This window comes from Oncorhynchus mykiss, chromosome 17 (assembly GCF_057628025.1).
Source record: "Oncorhynchus mykiss isolate SJ-2025 chromosome 17, ASM5762802v1, whole genome shotgun sequence".
In the NCBI taxonomy this organism is placed as follows: domain Eukaryota; kingdom Metazoa; phylum Chordata; class Actinopteri; order Salmoniformes; family Salmonidae; genus Oncorhynchus; species Oncorhynchus mykiss.
This window is the reverse complement of record NC_143038.1, coordinates 63,882,172-63,899,609: the sequence shown is the minus strand read 5'-3', so window position 1 is coordinate 63,899,609 and position 17,438 is coordinate 63,882,172. Positions and strand designations below refer to the sequence as shown.

Sequence of the window (17,438 nt, the reverse complement as noted above, 5' to 3'; positions counted from 1 at the left end):
GATTCAAATCCATAGTCTTCTCTATCACCAGCAATGCCAGACACGTCAGCAATGCAGGGTGGCAAGTCTGCTCGAAAGTCCATGTGAACGGCTGTTTGCAAATTTAGTTGGTGCTTGGCTCAGACAAGTATCAGCCCATTTGTGGTATCGACCCTACGATTCTGAGATTAAGAGGCTCATGCTCAAACGCCTGAGCTTGCCAGGCAGGTCAATTGTGGTGATCAGTGACAGTGCTTTGCATAGCTCCTACGGCGCAGTTGGTTTGCACGTGGTACTTATACAGCAGTATGCAGTGAAGCAATGCCAAAGTTGTGAATTCGTACCTGACCAGGAGCAACTGCTTTTCTTGAACCCTCTGACTGTCTATTTCTTGTCCAGAAAAGGATCATTTATTTAATCTATTTCATAAGTAATTGGTATGTCGTTGAGATAAAAGGTCAGATTGCAGGCAGAGCTACGATTCAAATGCATAGTCTTCTGCATTACCAGTTTTGCCTGACACATCAGCAATGCAGGGTGGCAAGCCTGCTCAAAAATCCAACCGTTTGGCTGTTCGCAAAGAGAGTTGGGACTTCGGCAGAGAAAATAATCACCCAACGTGGGGCTCTAACCCACGACCCTGAGATTAAGAGTCTCATGCTCTACCGACTGAGCTAGCTAGGTACCTCATCGGTCATTTTGACTTGGTCCGAATATCGTACAGCTCCGTTTGTGCAAAATATGTTGATTAGTGAAGGTGTTGTTGATGGATCCTATGGTGCAATCTGTTAGCGTGTTGTACTTATACAGCAGTATACAGCAATTAGATGACAAGGTTGTGCGTTCAAGATCCACCAGGAGCAAGTATTCCTCTTGAACCCTCTTCCTGTCTATTTCTTGTCCAGAAAAGGAGCATTTTAATTCAATACACTTAGGAGGATTTTTCTTAATTAATTGGTATGTTATTGAGATAACAGGTCAGAGTGCAGGCACAGCTAGGATTCAAATCCATAGTCTTCTCTATCACCAGCAATGCCAGACACGTCAGCAATGCAGGGTGGCAAGTCTGCTCGAAAGTCCATGTGAACGGCTGTTTGCAAATTTAGTTGGTGCTTCGGCTCAGACAAGTATCAGCCCATTTGTGGTATCGACCCTACGATTCTGAGATTAAGAGGCTCATGCTCAAACGCCTGAGCTTGCCAGGCAGGTCAATTGTGGTGATCGGTGACAGTGCTTTGCATAGCTCCTACGGCGCAGTTGGTTTGCGCGTGGTACTTATACAGCAGTATGCAGTGAAGCAATGCCAAAGTTGTGAATTCGTACCTGACCAGGAGCAACTGCTTTTCTTGAACCCTCTGACTGTCTATTTCTTGTCCAGAAAAGGATAATTTATTCAATCTATTTCATAAGTAATTGGTATGTCATAGAGATAACAGGTCAGAGTGCAGGCACAGCTACGATTCAAATGCATATTCCTCTGCATTACCAGCTTTGCCTGACACATCAGCAATGCAGGGTGGCAAGCCTGCTCGAAAATCCAAGCGTTTCGCTGTTCGCAAAGTGAGTTTGTACTTCGGCAGAGAAAATAATCACCCAACGTGGGGCTCTAACCCACGACCCTGAGATGAAGAGTCTCGTGCTCTTCCGACTGAGCTAGCTAGGCACCTCAACGGTAATTTTAACTTGGTCCGAATATCGTACAGCTCCGTTTGTGCAAAATATGGTGATCAGTGACAGTGCTTTGCGTAGCTCCTGTGGCGCAGTCGGTTAGCGCGTGGTACTTATACAGCAGTATGCAGTGAAGCAATGCCGAGGTTGTGAGTTCGAGCCTCACCAGGAGCAAGTGCTTTTCTTGAACCCTCTGACTGTCTATTTCTTGCCCAGAAAAGGATCATTTATTCAATCTATTTCATAAGTAATTGGTATGTCATAGAGATAACAGGTCAGAGTGCAGGCACAGCTACGATTCAAATGCATATTCCTCTGCATTACCAGCTTTGCCTGACACATCAGCAATACAGGGTGGCAAGCCTGCTCGAAAATCCAAGCGTTTGGCTGTTCGCAAAGTGAGTTTGTACTTCGGCAGAGAAAAAAATCACCCAACGTGGGGCTCGAACCCACGACCCTGAGATTAAGAGTCTCATGCTCTACCGACTGAGCTAGCTAGGTACCTCATCGGTCATTTTGACTTGGTCCGAATATCGTACAGCTCCGTTTGTGCAAAATATGGTGATTAGTGAAGGTGTTGTTGATGGATCCTATGGTGCAATCTGTTAGCGTGTTGTACTTATACAGCAGTATACAGCAATTAGATGACAAGGTTGTGCGTTCAAGATCCACCAGGAGCAAGTATTCCTCTTGAACCCTCTCCCTGTCTATTTCTTGTCCAGAAAAGGAGCATTTTAATTCAATACACTTAGGAGGATGTTTCATAATTAATTGGTATGTTATTGAGATAACAGGTCAGAGTGCAGGCACAGCTAGGATTCAAATCCATAGTCTTCTCTATCACCAGCAATGCCAGACACGTCAGCAATGCAGGGTGGCAAGTCTGCTCGAAAGTCCATGTGAACGGCTGTTTGCAAATTTAGTTGGTGCTTCGGCTCAGACAAGTATCAGCCCATTTGTGGTATCGACCCTACGATTCTGAGATTAAGAGGCTCATGCTCAAACGCCTGAGCTTGCCAGGCAGGTCAATTGTGGTGATCAGTGACAGTGCTTTGCATAGCTCCTACGGCGCAGTTGGTTTGCACGTGGTACTTATACAGCAGTATGCAGTGAAGCAATGCCAAAGTTGTGAATTCGTACCTGACCAGGAGCAACTGCTTTTCTTGAACCCTCTGACTGTCTATTTCTTGTCCAGAAAATGATCATTTATTCAATCTATTTCATAAGTAATTGGTATGTCATAGAGATAACAGGTCAGAGTGCAGGCACAGCTACGATTCAAATGCATATTCCTCTGCATTACCAGCTTTGCCTGACACATCAGCAATGCAGGGTGGCAAGCCTGCTCGAAAATCCAAGCGTTTGGCTGTTCGCAAAGTGAGTTTGTACTTCGGCAGAGAAAAAAGTCACCCAACGTGGGGCTCGAACCCACGACCCTGAGATTAAGAGTCTCATGCTCTACCGACTGAGCTAGCTAGGTACCTCATCGGTCATTTTGACTTGGTCCGAATATCGTACAGCTCCGTTTGTGCAAAATATGGTGATTAGTGAAGGTGTTGTTGATGGATCCTATGGTGCAATCTGTTAGCGTGTTGTACTTATACAGCAGTATACAGCAATTAGATGACAAGGTTGTGCGTTCAAGATCCACCAGGAGCAAGTATTCCTCTTGAACCCTCTCCCTGTCTATTTCTTGTCCAGAAAAGGAGCATTTTAATTCAATACACTTAGGAGGATGTTTCATAATTAATTGGTATGTTATTGAGATAACAGGTCAGAGTGCAGGCACAGCTAGGATTCAAATCCATAGTCTTCTCTATCACCAGCAATGCCAGACACGTCAGCAATGCAGGGTGGCAAGTCTGCTCGAAAGTCCATGTGAACGGCTGTTTGCAAATTTTGTTGGTGCTTCGGCTCAGACAAGTATCAGCCCATTTGTGGTATCGACCCTACGATTCTGAGATTAAGAGGCTCATGCTCAAACGCCTGAGCTTGCCAGGCAGGTCAATTGTGGTGATCAGTGACAGTGCTTTGCATAGCTCCTACGGCGCAGTTGGTTTGCACGTGGTACTTATACAGCAGTATGCAGTGAAGCAATGCCGAGGTTGTGAGTTCGAGCCTCACCAGGAGCAAGTGCTTTTCTTGACTGTCTATTTCTTGCCCAGAAAAGGATCATTTATTCAATCTATTTCATAAGTAATTGGTATGTCATAGAGATAACAGGTCAGAGTGCAGGCACAGCTACGATTCAAATGCATATTCCTCTGCATTACCAGCTTTGCCTGACACATCAGCAATACAGGGTGGCAAGCCTGCTCGAAAATCCAAGCGTTTGGCTGTTCGCAAAGTGAGTTTGTACTTCGGCAGAGAAAAAAATCACCCAACGTGGGGCTCGAACCCACGACCCTGAGATTAAGAGTCTCATGCTCTACCGACTGAGCTAGCTAGGTACCTCATCGGTCATTTTGACTTGGTCCGAATATCGTACAGCTCCGTTTGTGCAAAATATGGTGATTAGTGAAGGTGTTGTTGATGGATCCTATGGTGCAATCTGTTAGCGTGTTGTACTTATACAGCAGTATACAGCAATTAGATGACAAGGTTGTGCGTTCAAGATCCACCAGGAGCAAGTATTCCTCTTGAACCCTCTCCCTGTCTATTTCTTGTCCAGAAAAGGAGCATTTTAATTCAATACACTTAGGAGGATGTTTCATAATTAATTGGTATGTTATTGAGATAACAGGTCAGAGTGCAGGCACAGCTAGGATTCAAATCCATAGTCTTCTCTATCACCAGCAATGCCAGACACGTCAGCAATGCAGGGTGGCAAGTCTGCTCGAAAGTCCATGTGAACGGCTGTTTGCAAATTTAGTTGGTGCTTGGCTCAGACAAGTATCAGCCCATTTGTGGTATCGACCCTACGATTCTGAGATTAAGAGGCTCATGCTCAAACGCCTGAGCTTGCCAGGCAGGTCAATTGTGGTGATCAGTGACAGTGCTTTGCATAGCTCCTACGGCGCAGTTGGTTTGCACGTGGTACTTATACAGCAGTATGCAGTGAAGCAATGCCAAAGTTGTGAATTCGTACCTGACCAGGAGCAACTGCTTTTCTTGAACCCTCTGACTGTCTATTTCTTGTCCAGAAAATGATCATTTATTCAATCTATTTCATAAGTAATTGGTATGTCATAGAGATAACAGGTCAGAGTGCAGGCACAGCTACGATTCAAATGCATATTCCTCTGCATTACCAGCTTTGCCTGACACATCAGCAATGCAGGGTGGCAAGCCTGCTCGAAAATCCAAGCGTTTGGCTGTTCGCAAAGTGAGTTTGTACTTCGGCAGAGAAAAAAGTCACCCAACGTGGGGCTCGAACCCACGACCCTGAGATTAAGAGTCTCATGCTCTACCGACTGAGCTAGCTAGGTACCTCATCGGTCATTTTGACTTGGTCCGAATATCGTACAGCTCCGTTTGTGCAAAATATGGTGATTAGTGAAGGTGTTGTTGATGGATCCTATGGTGCAATCTGTTAGCGTGTTGTACTTATACAGCAGTATACAGCAATTAGATGACAAGGTTGTGCGTTCAAGATCCACCAGGAGCAAGTATTCCTCTTGAACCCTCTCCCTGTCTATTTCTTGTCCAGAAAAGGAGCATTTTAATTCAATACACTTAGGAGGATGTTTCATAATTAATTGGTATGTTATTGAGATAACAGGTCAGAGTGCAGGCACAGCTAGGATTCAAATCCATAGTCTTCTCTATCACCAGCAATGCCAGATACGTCAGCAATGCAGGGTGGCAAGTCTGCTCGAAAGTCCATGTGAACGGCTGTTTGCAAATTTAGTTGGTGCTTCGGCTCAGACAAGTATCAGCCCATTTGTGGTATCGACCCTACGATTCTGAGATTAAGAGGCTCATGCTCAAACGCCTGAGCTTGCCAGGCAGGTCAATTGTGGTGATCGGTGACAGTGCTTTGCATATCTCCTACGGCGCAGTTGGTTTGCGCGTGGTACTTATACAGCAGTATGCAGTGAAGCAATGCCAAAGTTGTGAATTCGTACCTGACCAGGAGCAACTGCTTTTCTTGAACCCTCTGACTGTCTATTTCTTGTCCAGAAAAGGATAATTTATTCAATCTATTTCATAAGTAATTGGTATGTCATAGAGATAACAGGTCAGAGTGCAGGCACAGCTACGATTCAAATGCATATTCCTCTGCATTACCAGCTTTGCCTGACACATCAGCAATGCAGGGTGGCAAGCCTGCTCGAAAATCCAAGCGTTTCGCTGTTCGCAAAGTGAGTTTGTACTTCGGCAGAGAAAATAATCACCCAACGTGGGGCTCTAACCCACGACCCTGAGATGAAGAGTCTCGTGCTCTTCCGACTGAGCTAGCTAGGCACCTCAACGGTAATTTTAACTTGGTCCGAATATCGTACAGCTCCGTTTGTGCAAAATATGGTGATCAGTGACAGTGCTTTGCATAGCTCCTGTGGCGCAGTCGGTTAGCGCGTGGTACTTATACAGCAGTATGCAGTGAAGCAATGCCGAGGTTGTGAGTTCGAGCCTCACCAGGAGCAAGTGCTTTTCTTGAACCCTCTGACTGTCTATTTCTTGCCCAGAAAAGGATCATTTATTCAATCTATTTCATAAGTAATTGGTATGTCATAGAGATAACAGGTCAGAGTGCAGGCACAGCTACGATTCAAATGCATATTCCTCTGCATTACCAGCTTTGCCTGACACATCAGCAATACAGGGTGGCAAGCCTGCTCGAAAATCCAAGCGTTTGGCTGTTCGCAAAGTGAGTTTGTACTTCGGCAGAGAAAAAAAATCACCCAACGTGGGGCTCGAACCCACGACCCTGAGATTAAGAGTCTCATGCTCTACCGACTGAGCTAGCTAGGTACCTCATCGGTCATTTTGACTTGGTCCGAATATCGTACAGCTCCGTTTGTGCAAAATATGGTGATTAGTGAAGGTGTTGTTGATGGATCCTATGGTGCAATCTGTTAGCGTGTTGTACTTATACAGCAGTATACAGCAATTAGATGACAAGGTTGTGCGTTCAAGATCCACCAGGAGCAAGTATTCCTCTTGAACCCTCTCCCTGTCTATTTCTTGTCCAGAAAAGGAGCATTTTAATTCAATACACTTAGGAGGATGTTTCATAATTAATTGGTATGTTATTGAGATAACAGGTCAGAGTGCAGGCACAGCTAGGATTCAAATCCATAGTCTTCTCTATCACCAGCAATGCCAGACACGTCAGCAATGCAGGGTGGCAAGTCTGCTCGAAAGGCCATGTGAACGGCTGTTTGCAAATTTAGTTGGTGCTTGGCTCAGACAAGTATCAGCCCATTTGTGGTATCGACCCTACGATTCTGAGATTAAGAGGCTCATGCTCAAACGCCTGAGCTTGCCAGGCAGGTCAATTGTGGTGATCAGTGACAGTGCTTTGCATAGCTCCTACGGCGCAGTTGGTTTGCACGTGGTACTTATACAGCAGTATGCAGTGAAGCAATGCCAAAGTTGTGAATTCGTACCTGACCAGGAGCAACTGCTTTTCTTGAACCCTCTGACTGTCTATTTCTTGTCCAGAAAATGATCATTTATTCAATCTATTTCATAAGTAATTGGTATGTCATAGAGATAACAGGTCAGAGTGCAGGCACAGCTACGATTCAAATGCATATTCCTCTGCATTACCAGCTTTGCCTGACACATCAGCAATGCAGGGTGGCAAGCCTGCTCGAAAATCCAAGCGTTTGGCTGTTCGCAAAGTGAGTTTGTACTTCGGCAGAGAAAAAAGTCACCCAACGTGGGGCTCGAACCCACGACCCTGAGATTAAGAGTCTCATGCTCTACCGACTGAGCTAGCTAGGTACCTCATCGGTCATTTTGACTTGGTCCGAATATCGTACAGCTCCGTTTGTGCAAAATATGGTGATTAGTGAAGGTGTTGTTGATGGATCCTATGGTGCAATCTGTTAGCGTGTTGTACTTATACAGCAGTATACAGCAATTAGATGACAAGGTTGTGCGTTCAAGATCCACCAGGAGCAAGTATTCCTCTTGAACCCTCTCCCTGTCTATTTCTTGTCCAGAAAAGGAGCATTTTAATTCAATACACTTAGGAGGATGTTTCATAATTAATTGGTATGTTATTGAGATAACAGGTCAGAGTGCAGGCACAGCTAGGATTCAAATCCATAGTCTTCTCTATCACCAGCAATGCCAGACACGTCAGCAATGCAGGGTGGCAAGTCTGCTCGAAAGTCCATGTGAACGGCTGTTTGCAAATTTAGTTGGTGCTTCGGCTCAGACAAGTATCAGCCCATTTGTGGTATCGACCCTACGATTCTGAGATTAAGAGGCTCATGCTCAAACGCCTGAGCTTGCCAGGCAGGTCAATTGTGGTGATCAGTGACAGTGCTTTGCATAGCTCCTACGGCGCAGTTGGTTTGCACGTGGTACTTATACAGCAGTATGCAGTGAAGCAATGCCAAAGTTGTGAATTCGTACCTGACCAGGAGCAACTGCTTTTCTTGAACCCTCTGACTGTCTATTTCTTGTCCAGAAAAGGATCATTTATTTAATCTATTTCATAAGTAATTGGTATGTCGTTGAGATAAAAGGTCAGATTGCAGGCAGAGCTACGATTCAAATGCATATTCCTCTGCATTACCAGCTTTGCCTGACACATCAGCAATACAGGGTGGCAAGCCTGCTCGAAAATCCAAGCGTTTCGCTGTTCGCAAAGTGAGTTTGTACTTCGGCAGAGAAAATAATCACCCAACGTGGGGCTCGAACCCACGACCCTGAGATTAAGAGTCTCATGCTCTACCGACTGAGCTAGCTAGGTACCTCATCGGTCATTTTGACTTGGTCCGAATATCGTACAGCTCCGTTTGTGCAAAATATGGTGATTAGTGAAGGTGTTGTTGATGGATCCTATGGTGCAATCTGTTAGCGTGTTGTACTTATACAGCAGTATACAGCAATTAGATGACAAGGTTGTGCGTTCAAGATCCACCAGGAGCAAGTATTCCTCTTGAACCCTCTCCCTGTCTATTTCTTGTCCAGAAAAGGAGCATTTTAATTCAATACACTTAGGAGGATGTTTCATAATTAATTGGTATGTTATTGAGATAACAGGTCAGAGTGCAGGCACAGCTAGGATTCAAATCCATAGTCTTCTCTATCACCAGCAATGCCAGACACGTCAGCAATGCAGGGTGGCAAGTCTGCTCGAAAGTCCATGTGAACGGCTGTTTGCAAATTTAGTTGGTGCTTGGCTCAGACAAGTATCAGCCCATTTGTGGTATCGACCCTACGATTCTGAGATTAAGAGGCTCATGCTCAAACGCCTGAGCTTGCCAGGCAGGTCAATTGTGGTGATCAGTGACAGTGCTTTGCATAGCTCCTACGGCGCAGTTGGTTTGCACGTGGTACTTATACAGCAGTATGCAGTGAAGCAATGCCAAAGTTGTGAATTCGTACCTGACCAGGAGCAACTGTTTTTCTTGAACCCTCTGACTGTCTATTTCTTGTCCAGAAAAGGATCATTTATTTAATCTATTTCATAAGTAATTGGTATGTCGTTGAGATAAAAGGTCAGATTGCAGGCAGAGCTACGATTCAAATGCATAGTCTTCTGCATTACCAGTTTTGCCTGACACATCAGCAATACAGGGTGGCAAGCCTGCTCGAAAATCCAAGCGTTTGGCTGTTCGCAAAGTGAGTTTGTACTTCGGCAGAGAAAAAAATCACCCAACGTGGGGCTCGAACCCACGACCCTGAGATTAAGAGTCTCATGCTCTACCGACTGAGCTAGCTAGGTACCTCATCGGTCATTTTGACTTGGTCCGAATATCGTACAGCTCCGTTTGTGCAAAATATGGTGATTAGTGAAGGTGTTGTTGATGGATCCTATGGTGCAATCTGTTAGCGTGTTGTACTTATACAGCAGTATACAGCAATTAGATGACAAGGTTGTGCGTTCAAGATCCACCAGGAGCAAGTATTCCTCTTGAACCCTCTCCCTGTCTATTTCTTGTCCAGAAAAGGAGCATTTTAATTCAATACACTTAGGAGGATGTTTCATAATTAATTGGTATGTTATTGAGATAACAGGTCAGAGTGCAGGCACAGCTAGGATTCAAATCCATAGTCTTCTCTATCACCAGCAATGCCAGACACGTCAGCAATGCAGGGTGGCAAGTCTGCTCGAAAGTCCATGTGAACGGCTGTTTGCAAATTTAGTTGGTGCTTGGCTCAGACAAGTATCAGCCCATTTGTGGTATCGACCCTACGATTCTGAGATTAAGAGGCTCATGCTCAAACGCCTGAGCTTGCCAGGCAGGTCAATTGTGGTGATCAGTGACAGTGCTTTGCATAGCTCCTACGGCGCAGTTGGTTTGCACGTGGTACTTATACAGCAGTATGCAGTGAAGCAATGCCAAAGTTGTGAATTCGTACCTGACCAGGAGCAACTGCTTTTCTTGAACCCTCTGACTGTCTATTTCTTGTCCAGAAAAGGATCATTTATTTAATCTATTTCATAAGTAATTGGTATGTCGTTGAGATAAAAGGTCAGATTGCAGGCAGAGCTACGATTCAAATGCATAGTCTTCTGCATTACCAGTTTTGCCTGACACATCAGCAATGCAGGGTGGCAAGCCTGCTCAAAAATCCAACCGTTTGGCTGTTCGCAAAGAGAGTTGGTACTTCGGCAGAGAAAATAATCACCCAACGTGGGGCTCTAACCCACGACCCTGAGATTAAGAGTCTCATGCTCTACCGACTGAGCTAGCTAGGTACCTCATCGGTCATTTTGACTTGGTCCGAATATCGTACAGCTCCGTTTGTGCAAAATATGGTGATTAGTGAAGGTGTTGTTGATGGATCCTATGGTGCAATCTGTTAGCGTGTTGTACTTATACAGCAGTATACAGCAATTAGATGACAAGGTTGTGCGTTCAAGATCCACCAGGAGCAAGTATTCCTCTTGAACCCTCTCCCTGTCTATTTCTTGTCCAGAAAAGGAGCATTTTAATTCAATACACTTAGGAGGATGTTTCATAATTAATTGGTATGTTATTGAGATAACAGGTCAGAGTGCAGGCACAGCTAGGATTCAAATCCATAGTCTTCTCTATCACCAGCAATGCCAGACACGTCAGCAATGCAGGGTGGCAAGTCTGCTCGAAAGTCCATGTGAACGGCTGTTTGCAAATTTAGTTGGTGCTTGGCTCAGACAAGTATCAGCCCATTTGTGGTATCGACCCTACGATTCTGAGATTAAGAGGCTCATGCTCAAACGCCTGAGCTTGCCAGGCAGGTCAATTGTGGTGATCAGTGACAGTGCTTTGCATAGCTCCTACGGCGCAGTCGGTTAGCGCGTGGTACTTATACAGCAGTATGCAGTGAAGCAATGCCGAGGTTGTGAGTTCGAGCCTCACCAGGAGCAAGTGCTTTTCTTGAACCCTCTGACTGTCTATTTCTTGTCCAGAAAATGATCATTTATTCAATCTATTTCATAAGTAATTGGTATGTCATAGAGATAACAGGTCAGAGTGCAGGCACAGCTACGATTCAAATGCATATTCCTCTGCATTACCAGCTTTTCCTGACACATCAGCAATGCAGGGTGGCAAGCCTGCTCGAAAATCCAAGCGTTTGGCTGTTCGCAAAGTGAGTTTGTACTTCGGCAGAGAAAAAAGTCACCCAACGTGGGGCTCGAACCCACGACCCTGAGATTAAGAGTCTCATGCTCTACCGACTGAGCTAGCTAGGTACCTCATCGGTCATTTTGACTTGGTCCGAATATCGTACAGCTCCGTTTGTGCAAAATATGGTGATTAGTGAAGGTGTTGTTGATGGATCCTATGGTGCAATCTGTTAGCGTGTTGTACTTATACAGCAGTATACAGCAATTAGATGACAAGGTTGTGCGTTCAAGATCCACCAGGAGCAAGTATTCCTCTTGAACCCTCTCCCTGTCTATTTCTTGTCCAGAAAAGGAGCATTTTAATTCAATACACTTAGGAGGATGTTTCATAATTAATTGGTATGTTATTGAGATAACAGGTCAGAGTGCAGGCACAGCTAGGATTCAAATCCATAGTCTTCTCTATCACCAGCAATGCCAGACACGTCAGCAATGCAGGGTGGCAAGTCTGCTCGAAAGTCCATGTGAACGGCTGTTTGCAAATTTAGTTGGTGCTTCGGCTCAGACAAGTATCAGCCCATTTGTGGTATCGACCCTACGATTCTGAGATTAAGAGGCTCATGCTCAAACGCCTGAGCTTGCCAGGCAGGTCAATTGTGGTGATCGGTGACAGTGCTTTGCATAGCTCCTACGGCGCAGTTGGTTTGCGCGTGGTACTTATACAGCAGTATGCAGTGAAGCAATGCCAAAGTTGTGAATTCGTACCTGACCAGGAGCAACTGCTTTTATTGAACCCTCTGACTGTCTATTTCTTGTCCAGAAAAGGATAATTTATTCAATCTATTTCATAAGTAATTGGTATGTCATAGAGATAACAGGTGAGAGTGCAGGCACAGCTACGATTCAAATGCATATTCCTCTGCATTACCAGCTTTGCCTGACACATCAGCAATGCAGGGTGGCAAGCCTGCTCGAAAATCCAAGCGTTTCGCTGTTCGCAAAGTGAGTTTGTACTTCGGCAGAGAAAATAATCACCCAACGTGGGGCTCTAACCCACGACCCTGAGATGAAGAGTCTCGTGCTCTTCCGACTGAGCTAGCTAGGCACCTCAACGGTAATTTTAACTTGGTCCGAATATCGTACAGCTTCGTTTGTGCAAAATATGGTGATCAGTGACAGTGCTTTGCGTAGCTCCTGTGGCGCAGTCGGTTAGCCCGTGGTACTTATACAGCAGTATGCAGTGAAGCAATGCCGAGGTTGTGAGTTCGAGCCTCACCAGGAGCAAGTGCTTTTCTTGAACCCTCTGACTGTCTATTTCTTGCCCAGAAAAGGATCATTTATTCAATCTATTTCATAAGTAATTGGTATGTCATAGAGATAACAGGTCAGAGTGCAGGCACAGCTACGATTCAAATGCATATTCCTCTGCATTCCCAGCTTTGCCTGACACATCAGCAATACAGGGTGGCAAGCCTGCTCGAAAATCCAAGCGTTTGGCTGTTCGCAAAGTGAGTTTGTACTTCGGCAGAGAAAAAAATCACCCAACGTGGGGCTCTAACCCACGACCCTGAGATTAAGAGTCTCATGCTCTACCGACTGAGCTAGCTAGGTACCTCATCGGTCATTTTGACTTGGTCCGAATATCGTACAGCTCCGTTTGTGCAAAATATGGTGATTAGTGAAGGTGTTGTTGATGGATCCTATGGTGCAATCTGTTAGCGTGTTGTACTTATACAGCAGTATACAGCAATTAGATGACAAGGTTGTGCGTTCAAGATCCACCAGGAGCAAGTATTCCTCTTGAACCCTCTCCCTGTCTATTTCTTGTCCAGAAAAGGAGCATTTTAATTCAATACACTTAGGAGGATGTTTCATAATTAATTGGTATGTTATTGAGATAACAGGTCAGAGTGCAGGCACAGCTAGGATTCAAATCCATAGTCTTCTCTATCACCAGCAATGCCAGACACGTCAGCAATGCAGGGTGGCAAGTCTGCTCGAAAGTCCATGTGAACGGCTGTTTGCAAATTTAGTTGGTGCTTGGCTCAGACAAGTATCAGCCCATTTGTGGTATCGACCCTACGATTCTGAGATTAAGAGGCTCATGCTCAAACGCCTGAGCTTGCCAGGCAGGTCAATTGTGGTGATCAGTGACAGTGCTTTGCATAGCTCCTACGGCGCAGTTGGTTTGCACGTGGTACTTATACAGCAGTATGCAGTGAAGCAATGCCAAAGTTGTGAATTCGTACCTGACCAGGAGCAACTGCTTTTCTTGAACCCTCTGACTGTCTATTTCTTGTCCAGAAAAGGATAATTTATTTAATCTATTTCATAAGTAATTGGTATGTCGTTGAGATAAAAGGTCAGAGTGCAGGCAGAGCTACGATTCAAATGCATAGTCTTCTGCATTACCAGTTTTGCCTGACACATCAGCAATGCAGGGTGGCAAGCCTGCTCAAAAATCCAACCGTTTGGCTTTTCGCAAAGTGAGTTGGTACTTCGGCAGAGAAAATAATCACCCAACGTGGGGCTCTAACCCACGACCCTGAGATGAAGAGTCTCGTGCTCTTCCGACTGAGCTAGCTAGGCACCTCAACGGTAATTTTAACTTGGTCCGAATATCGTACAGCTCCGTTTGTGCAAAATATGGTGATCAGTGACAGTGCTTTGCGTAGCTCCTGTGGCGCAGTCGGTTAGCGCGTGGTACTTATACAGCAGTATGCAGTGAAGCAATGCCGAGGTTGTGAGTTCGAGCCTCACCAGGAGCAAGTGCTTTTCTTGAACCCTCTGACTGTCTATTTCTTGTCCAGAAAAGGATCATTTATTCAATCTATTTCATAAGTAATTGGTATGTCATAGAGATAACAGGTCAGAGTGCAGGCACAGCTACGATTCAAATGCATATTCCTCTGCATTACCAGCTTTGCCTGACACATCAGCAATACAGGGTGGCAAGCCTGCTCGAAAATCCAAGCGTTTGGCTGTTCGCAAAGTGAGTTTGTACTTCGGCAGAGAAAAAAATCACCCAACGTGGGGCTCGAACCCACGACCCTGAGATTAAGAGTCTCATGCTCTACCGACTGAGCTAGCTAGGTACCTCATCAGTCATTTTGACTTGGTCCGAATATCGTACAGCTCCGTTTGTGCAAAATATGGTGATTAGTGAAGGTGTTGTTGATGGATCCTATGGTGCAATCTGTTAGCGTGTTGTACTTATACAGCAGTATACAGCAATTAGATGACAAGGTTGTGCGTTCAAGATCCACCAGGAGCAAGTATTCCTCTTGAACCCTCTCCCTGTCTATTTCTTGTCCAGAAAAGGAGCATTTTAATTCAATACACTTAGGAGGATGTTTCATAATTAATTGGTATGTTATTGAGATAACAGGTCAGAGTGCAGGCACAGCTAGGATTCAAATCCATAGTCTTCTCTATCACCAGAAATGCCAGACACGTCAGCAATGCAGGGTGGCAAGTCTGCTCAAAAGTCCATGTGAACGGCTGTTTGCAAATTTAGTTGGTGCTTGGCTCAGACAAGTATCAGCCCATTTGTGGTATCGACCCTACGATTCTGAGATTAAGAGGCTCATGCTCAAACGCCTGAGCTTGCCAGGCAGGTCAATTGTGGTGATCAGTGACAGTGCTTTGCATAGCTCCTACGGCGCAGTTGGTTTGCACGTGGTACTTATACAGCAGTATGCAGTGAAGCAATGCCAAAGTTGTGAATTCGTACCTGACCAGGAGCAACTGCTTTTCTTGAACCCTCTGACTGTCTATTTCTTGTCCAGAAAAGGATCATTTATTTAATCTATTTCATAAGTAATTGGTATGTCGTTGAGATAAAAGGTCAGATTGCAGGCAGAGCTACGATTCAAATGCATAGTCTTCTGCATTACCAGTTTTGCCTGACACATCAGCAATGCAGGGTGGCAAGCCTGCTCAAAAATCCAACCGTTTGGCTGTTCGCAAAGAGAGTTGGTACTTCGGCAGAGAAAATAATCACCCAACGTGGGGCTCTAACCCACGACCCTGAGATGAAGAGTCTCGTGCTCTTCCGACTGAGCTAGCTAGGCACCTCAACGGTAGTTTTAACTTGGTCCGAATATCGTACAGCTCCGTTTGTGCAAAATATGGTGATCAGTGACAGTGCTTTGCGTAGCTCCTGTGGCGCAGTCGGTTAGCGCGTGGTACTTATACAGCAGTATGCAGTGAAGCAATGCCGAGGTTGTGAGTTCGAGCCTCACCAGGAGCAAGTGCTTTTCTTGAACCCTCTGACTGTCTATTTCTTGCCCAGAAAAGGATCATTTATTCAATCTATTTCATAAGTAATTGGTATGTCATAGAGATAACAGGTCAGAGTGCAGGCACAGCTACGATTCAAATGCATATTCCTCTGCATTACCAGTTTTGCCTGACACATCAGCAATGCAGGGTGGCAAGCCTGCTCAAAAATCCAACCGTTTGGCTGTTCGCAAAGAGAGTTGGTACTTCGGCAGAGAAAATAATCACCCAACGTGGGGCTCTAACCCACGACCCTGAGATTAAGAGTCTCATGCTCTACCGACTGAGCTAGCTAGGTACCTCATCGGTCATTTTGACTTGGTCCGAATATCGTACAGCTCCGTTTGTGCAAAATATGGTGATTAGTGAAGGTGTTGTTGATGGATCCTGTGCAATCTGTTAGCGTGTTGTACTTATACAGCAGTATACAGCAATTAGATGACAAGGTTGTGCGTTCAAGATCCACCAGGAGCAAGTATTCCTCTTGAACCCTCTCCCTGTCTATTTCTTGTCCAGAAAAGGAGCATTTTAATTCAATACACTTAGGAGGATGTTTCATAATTAATTGGTATGTTATTGAGATAACAGGTCAGAGTGCAGGCACAGCTAGGATTCAAATCCATAGTCTTCTCTATCACCAGCAATGCCAGACACGTCAGCAATGCAGGGTGGCAAGTCTGCTCGAAAGTCCATGTGAACGGCTGTTTGCAAATTTAGTTGGTGCTTGGCTCAGACAAGTATCAGCCCATTTGTGGTATCGACCCTACGATTCTGAGATTAAGAGGCTCATGCTCAAACGCCTGAGCTTGCCAGGCAGGTCAATTGTGGTGATCAGTGACAGTGCTTTGCATAGCTCCTACGGCGCAGTTGGTTTGCACGTGGTACTTATACAGCAGTATGCAGTGAAGCAATGCCAAAGTTGTGAATTCGTACCTGACCAGGAGCAACTGCTTTTCTTGAACCCTCTGACTGTCTATTTCTTGTCCAGAAAAGGATAATTTATTTAATCTATTTCATAAGTAATTGGTATGTCGTTGAGATAAAAGGTCAGAGTGCAGGCAGAGCTACGATTCAAATGCATAGTCTGCTGCATTACCAGTTTTGCCTGACACATCAGCAATGCAGGGTGGCAAGCCTGCTCAAAAATCCAACCGTTTGGCTTTTCGCAAAGTGAGTTGGTACTTCGGCAGAGAAAATAATCACCCAACGTGGGGCTCTAACCCACGACCCTGAGATGAAGAGTCTCGTGCTCTTCCGACTGAGCTAGCTAGGCACCTCAACGGTAATTTTAACTTGGTCCGAATATCGTACAGCTCCGTTTGTGCAAAATATGGTGATCAGTGACAGTGCTTTGCGTAGCTCCTGTGGCGCAGTCGGTTAGCGCGTGGTACTTATACAGCAGTATGCAGTGAAGCAATGCCGAGGTTGTGAGTTCGAGCCTCACCAGGAGCAAGTGCTTTTCTTGAACCCTCTGACTGTCTATTTCTTGTCCAGAAAAGGATCATTTATTTAATCTATTTCATAAGTAATTGGTATGTCGTTGAGATAAAAGGTCAGAGTGCAGGCAGAGCTACGATTCAAATGCATAGTCTTCTGCATTACCAGTTATGCCTGACACATCAGCAATGCAGGGTGGCAAGCCTGCTCAAAAATCCAACCGTTTGGCTGTTCGCAAAGAGAGTTGGTACTTCGGCAGAGAAAATAATCACCCAACGTGGGGCTCTAACCCACGACCCTGAGATTAAGAGTCTCATGCTCTACCGACTGAGCTAGCTAGGTACCTCATCGGTCATTTTGACTTGGTCCGAATATCGTACAGCTCCGTTTGTGC

General features: G+C 45.2%; 1 protein-coding gene and 17 non-coding genes across 18 annotated transcripts in view; 8 read left to right on the top strand and 10 right to left on the bottom strand.

Annotated features, from left to right (window-relative positions):
• LOC110494675 (caM kinase-like vesicle-associated protein) overlaps nucleotides 1-17,438 on the top strand; it is a 187,808-nt gene that overhangs the window by 33,427 nt on the left and 136,943 nt on the right. The gene's annotated exons all lie outside the window — the stretch shown is intronic.
• On the top strand, nucleotides 1,728-1,821 carry trnai-uau (transfer RNA isoleucine (anticodon UAU)). Its single transcript has 2 exons — nucleotides 1,728-1,765; nucleotides 1,786-1,821. It is a non-coding gene; the product is annotated as a tRNA-Ile (tRNA).
• trnak-cuu (transfer RNA lysine (anticodon CUU)) lies at nucleotides 2,076-2,148 on the bottom strand. Its single transcript has one exon. It is a non-coding gene; the product is annotated as a tRNA-Lys (tRNA).
• On the bottom strand, nucleotides 3,055-3,127 carry trnak-cuu (transfer RNA lysine (anticodon CUU)). Its single transcript has one exon. It is a non-coding gene; the product is annotated as a tRNA-Lys (tRNA).
• Nucleotides 4,025-4,097, bottom strand: trnak-cuu (transfer RNA lysine (anticodon CUU)). The gene has a single exon. It is a non-coding gene; the product is annotated as a tRNA-Lys (tRNA).
• On the bottom strand, nucleotides 5,003-5,075 carry trnak-cuu (transfer RNA lysine (anticodon CUU)). The gene has a single exon. It is a non-coding gene; the product is annotated as a tRNA-Lys (tRNA).
• On the top strand, nucleotides 6,140-6,233 carry trnai-uau (transfer RNA isoleucine (anticodon UAU)). The gene is made up of 2 exons: nucleotides 6,140-6,177; nucleotides 6,198-6,233. It is a non-coding gene; the product is annotated as a tRNA-Ile (tRNA).
• Nucleotides 6,489-6,561, bottom strand: trnak-cuu (transfer RNA lysine (anticodon CUU)). Its single transcript has one exon. It is a non-coding gene; the product is annotated as a tRNA-Lys (tRNA).
• Nucleotides 7,467-7,539, bottom strand: trnak-cuu (transfer RNA lysine (anticodon CUU)). The gene has a single exon. It is a non-coding gene; the product is annotated as a tRNA-Lys (tRNA).
• trnak-cuu (transfer RNA lysine (anticodon CUU)) lies at nucleotides 8,446-8,518 on the bottom strand. Its single transcript has one exon. It is a non-coding gene; the product is annotated as a tRNA-Lys (tRNA).
• Nucleotides 9,424-9,496, bottom strand: trnak-cuu (transfer RNA lysine (anticodon CUU)). The gene has a single exon. It is a non-coding gene; the product is annotated as a tRNA-Lys (tRNA).
• On the top strand, nucleotides 11,032-11,125 carry trnai-uau (transfer RNA isoleucine (anticodon UAU)). Its single transcript has 2 exons — nucleotides 11,032-11,069; nucleotides 11,090-11,125. It is a non-coding gene; the product is annotated as a tRNA-Ile (tRNA).
• On the bottom strand, nucleotides 11,380-11,452 carry trnak-cuu (transfer RNA lysine (anticodon CUU)). The gene has a single exon. It is a non-coding gene; the product is annotated as a tRNA-Lys (tRNA).
• trnai-uau (transfer RNA isoleucine (anticodon UAU)) lies at nucleotides 12,517-12,610 on the top strand. The gene is made up of 2 exons: nucleotides 12,517-12,554; nucleotides 12,575-12,610. It is a non-coding gene; the product is annotated as a tRNA-Ile (tRNA).
• trnai-uau (transfer RNA isoleucine (anticodon UAU)) lies at nucleotides 14,001-14,094 on the top strand. Its single transcript has 2 exons — nucleotides 14,001-14,038; nucleotides 14,059-14,094. It is a non-coding gene; the product is annotated as a tRNA-Ile (tRNA).
• On the bottom strand, nucleotides 14,349-14,421 carry trnak-cuu (transfer RNA lysine (anticodon CUU)). Its single transcript has one exon. It is a non-coding gene; the product is annotated as a tRNA-Lys (tRNA).
• On the top strand, nucleotides 15,485-15,578 carry trnai-uau (transfer RNA isoleucine (anticodon UAU)). The gene is made up of 2 exons: nucleotides 15,485-15,522; nucleotides 15,543-15,578. It is a non-coding gene; the product is annotated as a tRNA-Ile (tRNA).
• trnai-uau (transfer RNA isoleucine (anticodon UAU)) lies at nucleotides 16,966-17,059 on the top strand. The gene is made up of 2 exons: nucleotides 16,966-17,003; nucleotides 17,024-17,059. It is a non-coding gene; the product is annotated as a tRNA-Ile (tRNA).